General features: G+C 37.0%; 1 protein-coding gene across 2 annotated transcripts in view; it reads left to right on the forward strand.

Moving 5' to 3' along the window:
* LOC126814729 (matrix metallopeptidase-21) overlaps positions 1-14536 on the forward strand; it is a 112902-nt gene that overhangs the window by 18641 nt on the left and 79725 nt on the right. For both annotated transcript variants that reach the window (XM_050540087.2, XM_050540088.2), the window contains exon 2: positions 9169-9227. The gene's annotated coding sequence lies outside the window, so the exon portion shown is untranslated. The remainder of the gene's footprint in view (positions 1-9168; positions 9228-14536) is intronic.

Here is a 14536-nt window from a genome sequence, read left to right on the forward strand (position 1 = left end):
TTAGACCTTCTGGTGTCAAAAAATACGAACTGGGTCATTTGGAAGCTTCATTACTGTTATATGCCATTGATTTTATAGATACCTGTATATAACCCAGCGACCGCTGGATGTTAAGGCTACCTGTCCGACTGATCACGACCTTAACTTGTTGGTTAATAATGTATATACATGTATTCAAAATGACAAAAAGATCAAATGACCGTTAATGTCAAGACGTGTAACCGGAGCGAGAGAATGACCTCGGTCATTCATACAGTCTGAGGACAGTCTATTGTTATTCCAGCGCACCCTTTTCACACACCCACGCCGCTCCCACTCATCAGCAGAACAGTCCAATTTACTCACGTATCTAGATCCTGTTCTCTGCTAAAGGTCAACTCCAGTCAGTGTCAGACTCGAAATATTTTTTGTCAAAAAATAATTAAGGAAAGAATCCGCAACAATTTTTTTCTGTTGTCCTGTTTCATATCCGTTATATACTATTTACGAATACGTGTAATTTAGCTAATAATTGCGTTCTCACGCAATCACTGCTTGTCATTTAAACAAATAATTTATATTAAAAAAATAATAACACACACAAAAAAAAAAAAAAAAAAAAAATGAAGATCACATACTGTGTGTACTTATAGTGATTGATATTGACAATTCCGTTGGTATGTGGATACTGAACATGAACGCATGATTAATGTAAAATGAATGTGATTACAATTTTTTTTTTTGCAATTTCGACATCTCTACCATCTCACATAAGGTTGCAATTGGGATCCGCTGGCTGAACGTCAGCTTTCACAAAAGTTGATACCTCAAGTGTGTCCTGAGGGAACCAACTCATCTGAAAACTAGCCGGGAAGGATGATCCGCACAAGCACACGACCAGAATGGGTGGGTAAGGGCTATGACAAAACAGCCCAACAAAAAGACTATTGGAAGCAAACCCTACTACTACACATAATAGGACGTTTACACCCGCTTCCATGGTCAAATTGAACGGAAATGTAATGGGCCGCAACTGATCAAACGTAACAATGGGTCTAATTAGACGCATTCGAATTGAACTTCAATACCGTTGGATTTCCATTGGATGGTGGTGATTGTGTGACCAATCACAATGTGAAATGTATATGAGATTTTAAACTGAAACTGAATTAATCTATAGTAGTTACGACCCTTGGAAAGTGAGCCCCAATCGTTTTTGCACTGAAATAGTTGCAGTCCAAAAACCTCCTTTGCGATATCCAAATACCTCCCCGCCAACAACAATAGCGATACAAAAACGATATCGGTACAATGTTATCAAAAGTTATAGAACTAAAAGTAAGGGAGATCACCTATATTCCCCAACGTCAGAGTCGTCTCTGATCTTTTTCTTCTCAGTCACCTACTGGGATAGTATAGTGTTTACCTTCTAAACATCATAGAAAATAACAGCTTACACAGGATTATGAATAGGGATGTTGAAATAGATAATTAGAGTGGGATACAATCAAGATACTATTATTACTCTATAAATCGAGTGCATACATTGTATACTGTCATATAATAACCTTTTATAAATCATGACGAAATCCTTTCATTAGATGCAGCTGAGTGTAAAGGATGATTAATAAGAGTTGCCACAGTCATCGTTTCATTCGTATAACGTGGGAAAACACCGGGGTATCACATGAAAGTCGGTGTGCAGGGCACTTTAATAGTGCATGCAGGTAAAGTGTGTCTGAAATATTTAGTAGTTTTAAAAGATTGGAACAATAGACAACATGTGGACCATGCTGCATTTTTCAGAATATTGTTGAACTATCTGTTAGAAATTCAAAAAGGGCAATGTTTAATTTTGGAATAATTTAGAGAAGTCATTGTAAGGCGAGTGTAGACCGGGATCAAAACTGGGTACTAGTTGCAGGTATTATTTTGGGTATCTGGAAGCAACTGGCTGGAAACAGGCCGGTCAACGCGCTCTTGCGACTGCAACTGATGTTTTGCCAAATGGTTTTTGTCCTGGTTCTTCGGAAAGGGAGAGGGTTTAACGTCTACTCGACCCAGACTAGGTTATTTCGGAACTAACATATGGTTCAATTATATTTCAATAATTCGCATGCGCCTATGGGTCTTTAGCAGTTGGAGGACCCGGAGAAAACCCACAGGGTTGGACAGGCGATCATGCTCATTGTCTCGTACAACCGGGGAATCGAAACCACGTCAGTTGACTCAATAACAGACTTTATGATAACCATTTGGCCATCCTCGCCCCCTTCCCGTTTCGTCGGTACGGGCGGTCTTGCGACCGATCAAACACCAATTGTCCTATAAAATAGCACATGATATGTCATGTGACTGTGTCAAAGTCGCGAAGCAGAAGCAAGATTTATCAAAACTATAAATACTTCTACTAAATATTTCTCAACTTAGCATCTTTTGATAGAACACTGTTGTCGGTGCTGCTGCCTTAAACACGCGTATCATGTAGAAAGCTCTCTCTCTCTCTCTCTCTCTCTCTCCAACGTCGGTCACTATGACACGTTCCAGTGGAAAAGTCCACGTACTACTACGTGAATTTATTATTATATATTTAATGATTGTGAATATATATACAAGTATATATATATATATATATATATATATATATCACTCGATTTAAACGACCCAGGCAAGCATGAATAGAATAACGTCGCCTAGATTTCTTGACAAACAACTGTCATTAATAATAAAGACTGCATTAGTCGATTTGATTTATGAATGGGTTGTAGACCACCATTGATCGATCAGACCAAGGACCTCGAGGTAACTCGTCAATGGACCCCCTGCGGACTCTATTCATAACCAGATTGAAGAAATACATGTTAAACGCGTTAGTAAATTCTAGCTTACTAAATAATTTCATATAAACATGACTGGTAATATTCTGTTATCATAAAGCATGCATTGATTTATAGAAATAACATCTTGATTACTTATTTATTGGTAGTTAGTAGCACACTTTATGCTTTTAAAAATCATAAAATAACATGAAATTGAAAGTATTAAGAGTTTGAACTATGCGCACTTTATACTATTATTCCCAGTAAGAACGGGTTTTCTCCGGGTCCTCCGGTTTCCTCTCACTGCTAAAGACCCCTACGCGCAAGCGAATTATGTAAATAAAATTAAACCATATGTTAGTCCCGAAATGACCTAGTTTGTGTCGAGTGGACGTTAAACCCATTTCTCTCTCTCTCTCTCTCTCTCTCTCTCTCTCTCTCTCTCTCTCTCTCTCCAGTAAGAACGACATTTCAAGCTACTTGTAATAATTCTCACCACAAAATGAAATAAATTAAAAGGGATTTAGCGTCCTATTTTTCAATACCAACCGGGTCAAGACGTGTTTTGGCCGTGCTGTGTGCTATGACACCGGCGTTATAGCGAAATGAAATGAAATGGGGTTTAACGTCCTACTGTTTTGCTCCGAACTGGGCTAATGAAGACGGGCATACGCCATACAGTGTGCTATGAGGGAAATTTTGCCCGGCCAGCGGCACTACGGTCTACTCTTATATCGAATTCCAACTGTCAAGGGATTTTTTACGTGCACGCCAATGTGTACACGGGACCTCGGTTTTTCGTCCCATCCGAACGACTAGACAGCTGTCCTTGTCAGCCCCTCCGTCCTGCATCACTGACAAGGGAGAACCACGCCGGAAAATCTGGATGAACTTTCTCGGCCAATGCAGGGATCGAACACCCGACCTCCAGGCTAGCGAGCCAGCGCCTTACCCACTTAGCCACCGTGATCCCCGGCATTATAACCTACTCATATAACGCTTTCGACTTTTGACTGCCAATGCTTTTTTTATGCGCACATTAACGTGTACACATGACCTCGGTTTTACGTCCCATCCGAACGACTAGACGCTATTTCTGTCGATTCAGTATACATATTATATAACTGGCAGCAGATTTTCTAGATTTTTTTTCTGTAATTTTTATTCTGTTTTTTTTAACAGACAATTTCTGTTAAGTCACAGTAGCATGTTTCTGTTGAAAAACAGGTAAAATTACAGGACAAAATCTGGTAAATCTGCTGCCAGAAGATTTTCTGTTCTTTAACATAATTATTTTGGTTAAATATAAAACAAAACCATTTGTAAAAAAATAATTTATTTTCTGTACATGTAATTTTTCAGTCATGAATTTACAAAAATTCCTGCATATGGTATTGTTTTATCCTTTCGGCGACTTCTTGCCAAGGCAGCGGAGATAAGTGTTTGGGGCTAACGGTTCTTTAACATGTACTGTCAATAACACACAGGGCCCCAGTTGTTAGTCAAAACTGAACCAATTCCAACCTGCACCACTGAAAAGAAAGCGCAAGTTGCAAAACAAGCATGGATAGCTTTCTTGGCTAATGGTTAATAAGCCAGCATCATATACACATTAATACTTTGGATATGGTCGATTTCAAATATTTCTACAATACAGCATACATTTGATTGGCCTCTATATTGATCACAGATTCCAAACATAAAAAAGCAGCAAACTGAACAGACAGTACAGAGGATGTGTCTTTAAATCCAATAACATAGTCAGTATATACCTATGCTGTAGACCTGCCTTCACACATACATATTATTAGGAAGACTTAACTTCACACCTTATTGTTAATTTCCCTCTGTTCTTTTTTTTTCTGCATCGTCAGCGTACATTCGAACATTCACCACCATAAGTTAAGTCTGCGACGCGCATGTGTTCAATGAATCCAACAGTATAACTTTGTGATTTAACAGAAAGGTGCCGTTAATGTACTAGATATTCTGGAATATTACAGTTCTTTTCATTATTAATATCATTTATATTGTTAATAAACAGTTTCTATCAGTTAATATACTGCAAAGTATGTAAAAATACCGACTAAAACAACAGATTTTATGGTAAGAATACGAGTAATTTATCGTAAGTCACAGATATTTCTGTGACAATATGGATAATTTCCTTCAAATAACAAAATGTAGGGATTTAAAAAAACAGATACTTTTTGTAATGGTTGGCAAATGTAAAATCGAGAGTTCTTCTTGAACGTCTGGGAACATTGTCCAGGTCCAGACACCCTAGGCGTACGTGAAACCGGGCCGAATATAGGCGTATCCAATATAATACTCAGCACCATCCGATTGAAGGCGGGATGGGTGGTCGAGTGGTCTAATAAGAGCGATTTAGGACATAAGGTCTGCCATTGAGACAAGTGGCATGGTTTCGACCTCAAGGTTCTCCATGAAAAAGATTAAAGTCTCCTGCCCAAACTGGTGGGTTTTCTTCGGATCCTCCGGTTTTCTCTCACTGCTAATTATGCAAGCGAATTATTGAAATATTAATTGTACCATGTGTTGGTCCCGAAATGACATGTTTTGTGTCGAGTGGATGTTAAACCACATTTCCTTCGCTTTATATCTGACTGAACAATAATTCCATGCTCCTTTAATACTTTTGATAGAATAATATTGCCGATGCTGCTTTAAACACACTTAGCATGCTGAAGGTTGGCTGACAGCACGCTAGAGAGACCTCGGTGGTTTTTAGCCAACACGATTCTTCTAGTCGGTAGTATTACGTAAGTTGACTAAGTGGGTTTTAAGCAGACAGATGGAGCAAGCCTGACCCAGACATAATATATGTTATAGCTGGACGAACGCCAGTTGAACTAGAACAAACGAGGAAAAAACTTGTTTGGGTTCTTTTAACTCGAGAAGCAGTTAGCATTAGATTTAAACTTAATCAATAAAAGAGCGTGTTTATTTACTCCGCGCTCAAATTTCTCAAATGTCAAATCTTTCTTATCATTTTCATCATGGTTCTCGTAACGGAACATTTTCTATTTGATCTTCCAAGATTAATCTATATTTGTGAATCCAACTATTTGCACACGTGAAATGCTATTTATGAATATGATATTTATTTGTCAGACAGAAGTCAATGTTGAATTGAATATAGTTCTATTCGCGTTTCTTACGTAACGGTGACTAAAATAAACTATGCAGCTATAGATTGATTTTCCTAGAGCACCTTATACCACATTTCAGATAAGATATGAATGGGGTTTAACGTCATTTTGAGACTAACATGGTCAAATATGCAATGTTAAGGTGATAATTATGCCCGGACAGTGGCGCTTCCACCTCCTATCCAATTAGTTCACGGTTTCAGATGAGATAGGAATGGATTTTAACGTCTCCTCAACATAGTTCATAGGTCATTTTGAGACTAAAACGGTCAACTGTACAATGATAGGGGTGTTAATTTTGCCCGGACAGCGACGTTTCCACCTCCTATCCAATTAGTTCACGGTTGGATCTCGTATGTTCGTCCTATTCCAACGACTATACAAGTTTTATTGTCAACCCACCTGCGCTATCCCTGACAATGGGAACCAGGTCATAGCTATAGTATTCGAACCTGGTACATTCTAGCAGAGAGTTCAGTACTCTGGTCGCTCGTCTACCGCGGAACGGCACATTTCGGGTAATTAAGTTAAATGTCAAAGTGAATTCAAAATTGTTAGCTACGTGAATATACCAGGATAAAGGTTTGTTGGAACTTTTAGTATAAAGATGAAGAAAAAAATGAGTCAGGTCGCCGTGCATGTTTATTTAAAATGGTTTTCAATATGTGGAACACTGCTCGTAACGATATCTCATTTATATGGGAAACCGTGGTAGCTCAGTGAGCAGGACGTTGGTTCACTATCAGGAGGTTCTGTATTCGATACTGGTTTTGCCCTAGAACGTTTTTCGGGATTTTCCGGTGTGGTTCCCCCTTGCCAATAGTGCAGAATGATGGGACAACGTATAATCGTTCGGAAATCTTGGCGTGTACGTAAAAGACCCTTGGCAGTTGAAATTCGAAATAAGAGTAGACCGTAGTGGCGCAGTCCAGGCAAAATATCCCTCATAGCACACCGTATGGCGTATGCCCGTCTTCATTATCCCAGTCAGTGCAGACCAGTATTGCGTTAAACCCTATTTTACTTCATTTCATTTTCTCATTTATACGACATAGTATCATGACCATATATATATATATACATTATCTTTGCTTGCAGCTTCATTGGTTTAAACGTAGCAGGAGGTGCAATTTTAATGGCTACAAAACATTAAGTTGGGGTTTTTTTTTGTTGTAATAACACAACGTACATTTTTCCAAAATTTGCCGGAAATTATTTGTGTGTGGAGAACTATACTATTTCAGGAACATTTGAATCCAAAATAAAATTTAAGATGTTTTATAGATTACGCTTGCAATGAAAATAAGGTTACAGACTTAATTAGTGGGGTTTAACGTCCACTTCCAAACAGGGCGATGTTACAGTTATGGCAGATTTTCGGTAGCCTATATTTTGCCATGCAGTAATTCTAATGAATAACTTTCATTTAAAACGAAATGCAGACAGCATGTCGCAAGGACTGTATATGGGATGACGAAGAAGCCCGAGGATTCCCGAATTCTATGGAATATAATTACTGCTTATTACTGAGCGACGTTTCGATGTTTGATAAAGACTAGAGAAGCCTAGTGGAAATATCGCTCAGTTATAAGCAAAAATTGGATTCCATAGAATTGTGGCCTTTGTATATCCTGTTCAATTACTAAATGGCAGTGCAGTGGACGCTTACGACTGGACCTCGGATCCATTCACTTGATTTGGTATTTAGTTGTTTAAACCTTGCAGTGTCTTTGTATTTTATCGTGTCCACAATTTGTCTTATCGGATTTGTAGTGCGATTCTTCTGCACTTACTATTGAAACAATTCAGCAAACTCCCGACGGGCATTGCACTAGATGTGTTATAGCATCCCCGTTAATGCTAACTTGTAAGACCTATATAATTATACTGGATTCATTATTAATCCTTGAACTAAATAAGAGTGATATGCATTCATGTTAACAGGGGCGTTGCCTTTGATAAAACCATTATAGCTCTACGTGGTAAAATCGTACACCATGTTTGTATATTATTATTGTATGACATATGACATGACATTGGCCTTTGGATCCATTTCGATGTTACGACTTTTTCTGCGTCTGCGTTTTTTTCTTCTTGGTGTTTATATCGTATTTGTGTGCGTAAATGCCGTATTTATCTCGAAGCTGAAATGTCGAGGTCTTGTCTTTTTCACATTTTCTGTGTTACGCTTGATAAATGTAGCAACTGGTTAGTCAGACGTTCTAACACGACAAGTTGTTAAAGAGAAATCCTTGGCCAATGGCAATACAAACTGTTCTCATCGCTCTCACACCTGTTATCGACAATATAACTTACAACAACTTGACTTAAAGGGGGGGGCTTTCGATCTGTAAAGCTTGAGAGAGAGAGAGAGAGGGGGGGGGGGAGAGTAGGTCATATCGGGGGTAACACGTGGTACAATTTTATTTCCATAATTCGCTTGCGCTTACGGGTGTTCGGCAGTGGGAGGTAGGGAGTGATCGAAACCACGCCACTTCACTCGACGACGGACCTTTGAAGCTAAAGACAATACTTTTGATTGGTTTAAAATACATTCGGTTCTCCAGTTTATAAATCAAGGAGATTCGAGTGATCCCAAGGGGGCCTCATACATAGTTTGCCTTGATATCACCATTAATATCACGTTTTTTCATGACAGCTACGCAGTTTAGCGTGATAATTATATAATCCGCACCAACCGGGATAACGAAGACAGGTATACATCACGGAGTGTGCTATAAGGGAATCTTTACCTGTAAAGCGGCGTTTCCGCCTACTCGTCATCGAACGCCAACATACCAAGGCTTCTTGTATGTGCACGCCAACATTGTACACGGTATATCGGCTTTTTGTCCCATCCGAACGACTAGATGTTGTTCCTTGCCGGAACCTGCATCCTACTCCTCTAAAAGAGCAATCCAAGCAGTAAAATCACAAATAACCTTTTCGAATCTCAGACCCCCTGGTTAGTGAGCTACTTATGGTAATTGATTGCAATACTTACCGGTTTTGACGCTTCAATTTTGTTTTTTGTTATTGTGACATTTGAAGAAATTTGCCGAACGGTGCAAATCCAATTCTATCGGAAGTTAAATTCGAACTAATAGCGAGAAACGACAGGCTTCTAGAATTAATTTAGTAATTTCTTTATTATTATAGTTTATAATATAATTCATTTCTCATAATTACATTTTCAGCCGATGTGTTAATCATAAGTTCAAATTCCTGCAATCTTCTGTTACTTACTATGACTAAGGTAAGTGATATTTCTACATTGTTAAACAAAATCCATGAACATAGTTTAACATTAGTATTTGTAAAATAAGTGTGATTATCATGTACACAAATATACATATTCTAATTTATTTATTAAGTTAATAATAATTAAATGATAAGCGTAATTTAACAAGTGGATGCTATGAAATATGAATATGATCTATCAAGTGAAAAATAAAAATAATAAGCGTGATTTATCAAGTGAATAATATAAATGATAAATGTAACATATCAAGTGAATAATATAAATGGTAAGTGTAACGTATCAAGTGAATAATATAAATGATAAAAATGACGTATCAAGTGAAATATGATAAAAATGACGTATAAAGTGAATAATATAAATGATATGTGTAACGTATCAAGTGAATAATATAAATGATAAAATGAAGGGAATAATATAAATGATAAGTATAATTGATCAAGTGAATAATAAACATGATAAGTATGACCTACCAAGTGAATAATATAAATAATAAGTATGGTTTATCAAGTGAATAGTGATAAGTATGATTAATCAAGCGAAAGAAAATACAAGTCATATAATATAAATCATCAAAGCAATTATCAGAGTCCATTATATGAATCAAATGATTTATCAAGTCAATAATATAAATCAGATCAAGTGATTTATCAAGTCAATTATTAATAAAGTGAATAATGTAAATGATTGATCAAGTGAATAGTATAGATAATAATAGTTCTTTTTCAAGTATATATTAATTGTAAGTGTTATTTAGTTTAACACATAATACGAGATAGGATACAGGTTACTTAAACGTTTATTTCTGGCGTCGGGATTTAGTTCAACAACTCAATTGTTTAGACTGTTTTGTGTATTTTTAACAATTATATTTATATATACGCATAGACTATTTTCGGCATTACATGGTACTAAATAACACCAATTTGATGAAAAACATCACTATCAGCATCGTCACGTTTTTTCAAAAATTATATTTGACATTATATCAGGAAGTTGTACATACTGACATTGTTTTATTATTTATAGCATATCTGTAGTTTTATTTTAGTTTCAATTTAATATCCGAATTTAAAGCTACGCTGGCGACGACGGACTATAAAACTGATTTTCTCGAGATAAAATCAATTCAAACTACGTCGTCGTATGTATTCGTATAGTCTTTCCCTGCACCTACTACAACGTGTTTCAGTCGAAAGTATCGCATTACATTAATAAAGATTAAGTTTTGATTCAAATAGAAAAGAAGTCGTAACTAAATCTTTATCGCGAAATCAAAACCTTAATCTCGGCGTTTAACGTTTCTGTTATGAATATACACTTCAAACTCCAACGGCGTGAATTTCTGTATTGACAAATACACACATGAAGCTATGGGGGAGAGTACGGGGATTCAAAATACCAAAAGTGGAATATTCCAATACGCCTTGCTGTGAAGCTCGATAGTACTGTAGTATTTTAATTACTAAGCTGCTGAATATCGTCTATGCTCAGTAGCCATTACCTTCTGAAATCCAAGTCCAGACTGTTGCCCTTGTTAGCTATAAATAGTAGTGGGTGTCGTGCGTACACATCTAGAACATCAGATACTAATCCTCAAATAGATAAACAGAATGTGTAGCCCTTTTGTATTACAATCATTCAAGAGTTGCGAAATATTTTCTGTACTTTTGTTCTATTTAAACAACACAATATTTCACTATATCGTCACAGTAGGATTTTATGATTTTTTACGATACTTTAGATCATCATCCCGGTGTCTAGTTTAAGTTTTATATGATTAAAATTGCCTTTCTCGACTTTATCGATTGTCTCGTATCCTTCGTCGTAATATACCAATTGTCTGTCGGAGATCCTCTTAGTGTAGGATATACGTTATATTTGCATTTTAAACGGGCACATCAAACTAGATACCTATGTGATAAGATCATTATTGGTGACAAAAGGTTATATTTGTGGCGACATAATGTATATTTGATTAAATGATATCTTTCTTTTGCTGGTTTCTATTATGATTTATGTGTATTTCAATCACAATAGAACGTCCTATCAAATGACATCTTATTTGAATGAAGACAAACTAGTTCTCGGTAAATGAATGAATGAACTGATTAATCTAGAAAATAATCTGGGGTGATCTAAGAGAAACATAGAAAATTAAAATACATACCATTGTAGTTTTCGCACTTATTTCGTTTGAATATGAAATGAAATGGGGTTTAACGCCCTACTGTTCTGTCCCGACTGGGTTAATGAAGATGGTTATATGCCATACAGTGTGCTATGAGAGAACCTTTGCCCGGATAGCGGCGCCACCGCCTACTCTTATATTGAATTCTAACTACCAAGGGATATTTGACGTGCACGTCAATGTGTAGACCGTTGTCCTTGTCAGCCCCCCCCCCCCCGTCCTGCACCACTGACAAGGGAAACCACGCCGAAAAAAAACCGATAAACTTTCTCGGTCAACACCGGGTTCGAACCCACGACTTATATGGTTTAAATAATATTTTATTCAATATAATTACAAAATAAAAACCATTCAAGGACTAACATAAGATATGCGGGTCATAATAATTCCATATCCAGAATAGCAATGGATATGCGGTTTTAATAATATAGTGTCGTTTTTAAAACATATCCCCAGACAATTATTGTGCATAATTATATGTTTCGGAATATTCTAGCTGTGGATATTGTGTTCCTAATGGCATGGCGTAGGTTGGGTAGCCGAATGGTCTAACGCGTGGTTTCGATTCCCAGTCTGTACATGACAATGAGTGGGGTCGCCTGTCCAACTACGTGGGTTTTCCCCAGGTCCTCCGGTTTCCCGTACAGGCGAATTACTAATACCCTATTTAACTATATAGTAGTCCCGAAATCACCTAGTTTGTGTCAAGTGGACGATAAACCACATCTCTCTCTCTCTCTCTCTCTCTCTCTCTCTCTCTCTCTCTTTCATACCACTCATCATTTATTGGGTAAATTCAAACAGCATAACATTTATATTTCCCTATCAACTAGCAGGACTTCACCAATGAGGTTTACATGTTAATTAAATAAGTACAGCCTCATTATTTATAAAGGAAATGTTTCTCTATTCAGGTGTTAAGACGTGATTTAACACTAGTAATCATTGTTTAACCTTTACGTGTTTTCAAACTGCTAGATAGATTTTATCACCTGTCTAGAAGGAGGTTATCCATGTTTACGCCATCTTACCCCGTTAATTAACAAGGGGTGGCGAGTTCTCGCTGAATTTGTATTCCCGTGGAAAGAGTTTGCTGTCGGCGATATCACCACTTAAAAGTCAATATTTAAATAATCGACAAAGAGATGTTTAGAGAATATATCAGGCCATTACTATCCCATGATCAAGTCATTTGAAACATATGAATAAACACCTTTATAGTGATTTTTAGGATGTACGATGGTCGAGTGGTCTAAGGGATATCATTGATAAAGCTGGTTGTGGTTTCCATCCCTTCATTGTATGTGGCAGGGAGTTGTGTCCCCTGGCTAACTTTGGGGGATTTCTACAGGTACCCCCTCTTCTAAAGACTTATGGAAATAAATACGCACCATATGCATGGTTAGTGTCAGTGGGGATTACCCCCCCTCTCCCCAGTCTCCCTCTTTCGCCCCCTATCTCTCTCCCATAACTCTTTTCCTTATTTACAATTGATAAATAAAAGGGCTGCAAATGCATCGACGGACTATTATAAGAAAATACAGAGGGTAGTACAGACGGCCTGACAACGTCAACCGTCTAGTCATTCGGATGGGACGAAAAACCGAGGTCCCGTGTACACATTCCCGTGCACGTAAAATATTCCTTGGTAGTACAAGATGGCCAGAACTTGCACAGGCGGGATCAATTGTATTATTCTCTGGGCCGATATGGATGCATATTATTGTTTAACGTCTACTTGTTATTGTGTAATCTCTACCTGTTATTGTGTAAAGTCTACTTGTTTTGTGTAAAGTCGCCTTCCTATTGCTTAAAGTCTACTTGTTATTGTGTTAAGTCTATTTGTTTATTCTGGAATACTGATTTTAAATATAGCCTACTTATAGCACATTTTAGGATATATTATGAATACATACATCTCAGATTTTAAACAAACTAATGATAAAAAGATAGCCACCATCGTCTTAGTCAATGATTACACTGTTGATAGACAGTACGTATAGTGATATTGAAAGGGATATGGTGAAATGTATTAATTCCCACAAATGTATTATGATGATAAAGTAACATATATACTTTATAAACAGCCCGGCTAACATTTGGGTGATAGTATGAAAACATAATCAGATACTGACACTGAAGAACATCGGAAAATCAAGCAACCTTGTGTCGTTGGTTTATATATTACCGAATGTCACAGATCTCCTTTTTAAGTTCAAAGACCACACGTTAAGAGTTTGTCGTCATTCATAATACAGACGTTTCATTCATAAACCTAATCTTTGTCATCCCGCTGTACAATAGACACCGTTGATGGGTGTAAAGCAGATACTTCCATTCAGATACCTGAATAGAGTGCATAGGGTTAGCCTTTTATTAACAAAAAGCTTGTGTGATCTTCAAAAACAACGTTCTAATATTCTTTTAATCCGCGGTAATATACGTTCGTGATTATATATCCAACGCTGAGAAAAACGTATTATGAAAGGACAAGGGGCCTACACCACCAATGCATATGGTGTTACGTTATTGATCAAGCCGAACTAATTCTTCAGTTTGTCTTATTTCTTTATGAATGATATATACGCGTGTTGCTTATATATTACACAGATATCTTACTCAACCGTGACCAGACAAAGAAGAGTCTATTCATATTGAATCCTTTTCATTCACTGCGAAAACAGTCTTCATCAAACACTCCTTTATCTTTCTCGGTTTTCTCAGCCTAACAAATGGGTATTAAGTAGGATATGTACACAGTGCATGGGCCCCTTTTCATATACATGTATAATACATATAAGATAAAGAAAAATCGGGTGTAAAGAAATTATTAGTTTATTCATAAATAATAATTACTATCTAAATCGGTGTGTTTTGCACGTTGGTGTGAAGGAGACACCATATCTGTTTATAAACGTAAACACCATTCATACCGTTTTGTTAAAACAACCTTTAATGTATATTAAGGGCAACCCGGATGAAAAACGATTACCGCAAATTATCCATGTCAGCCTGACCAATGTTGACATTTTTGTCCATAAAGTACAGGTCGTGAGATGCATTGAACTCCATTAACAAATATCGTCCATGTATAATACCATACAAATGTCAAACT

This window comes from Patella vulgata, chromosome 3 (assembly GCF_932274485.2).
Source record: "Patella vulgata chromosome 3, xgPatVulg1.2, whole genome shotgun sequence".
Taxonomy (NCBI): domain Eukaryota; kingdom Metazoa; phylum Mollusca; class Gastropoda; family Patellidae; genus Patella; species Patella vulgata.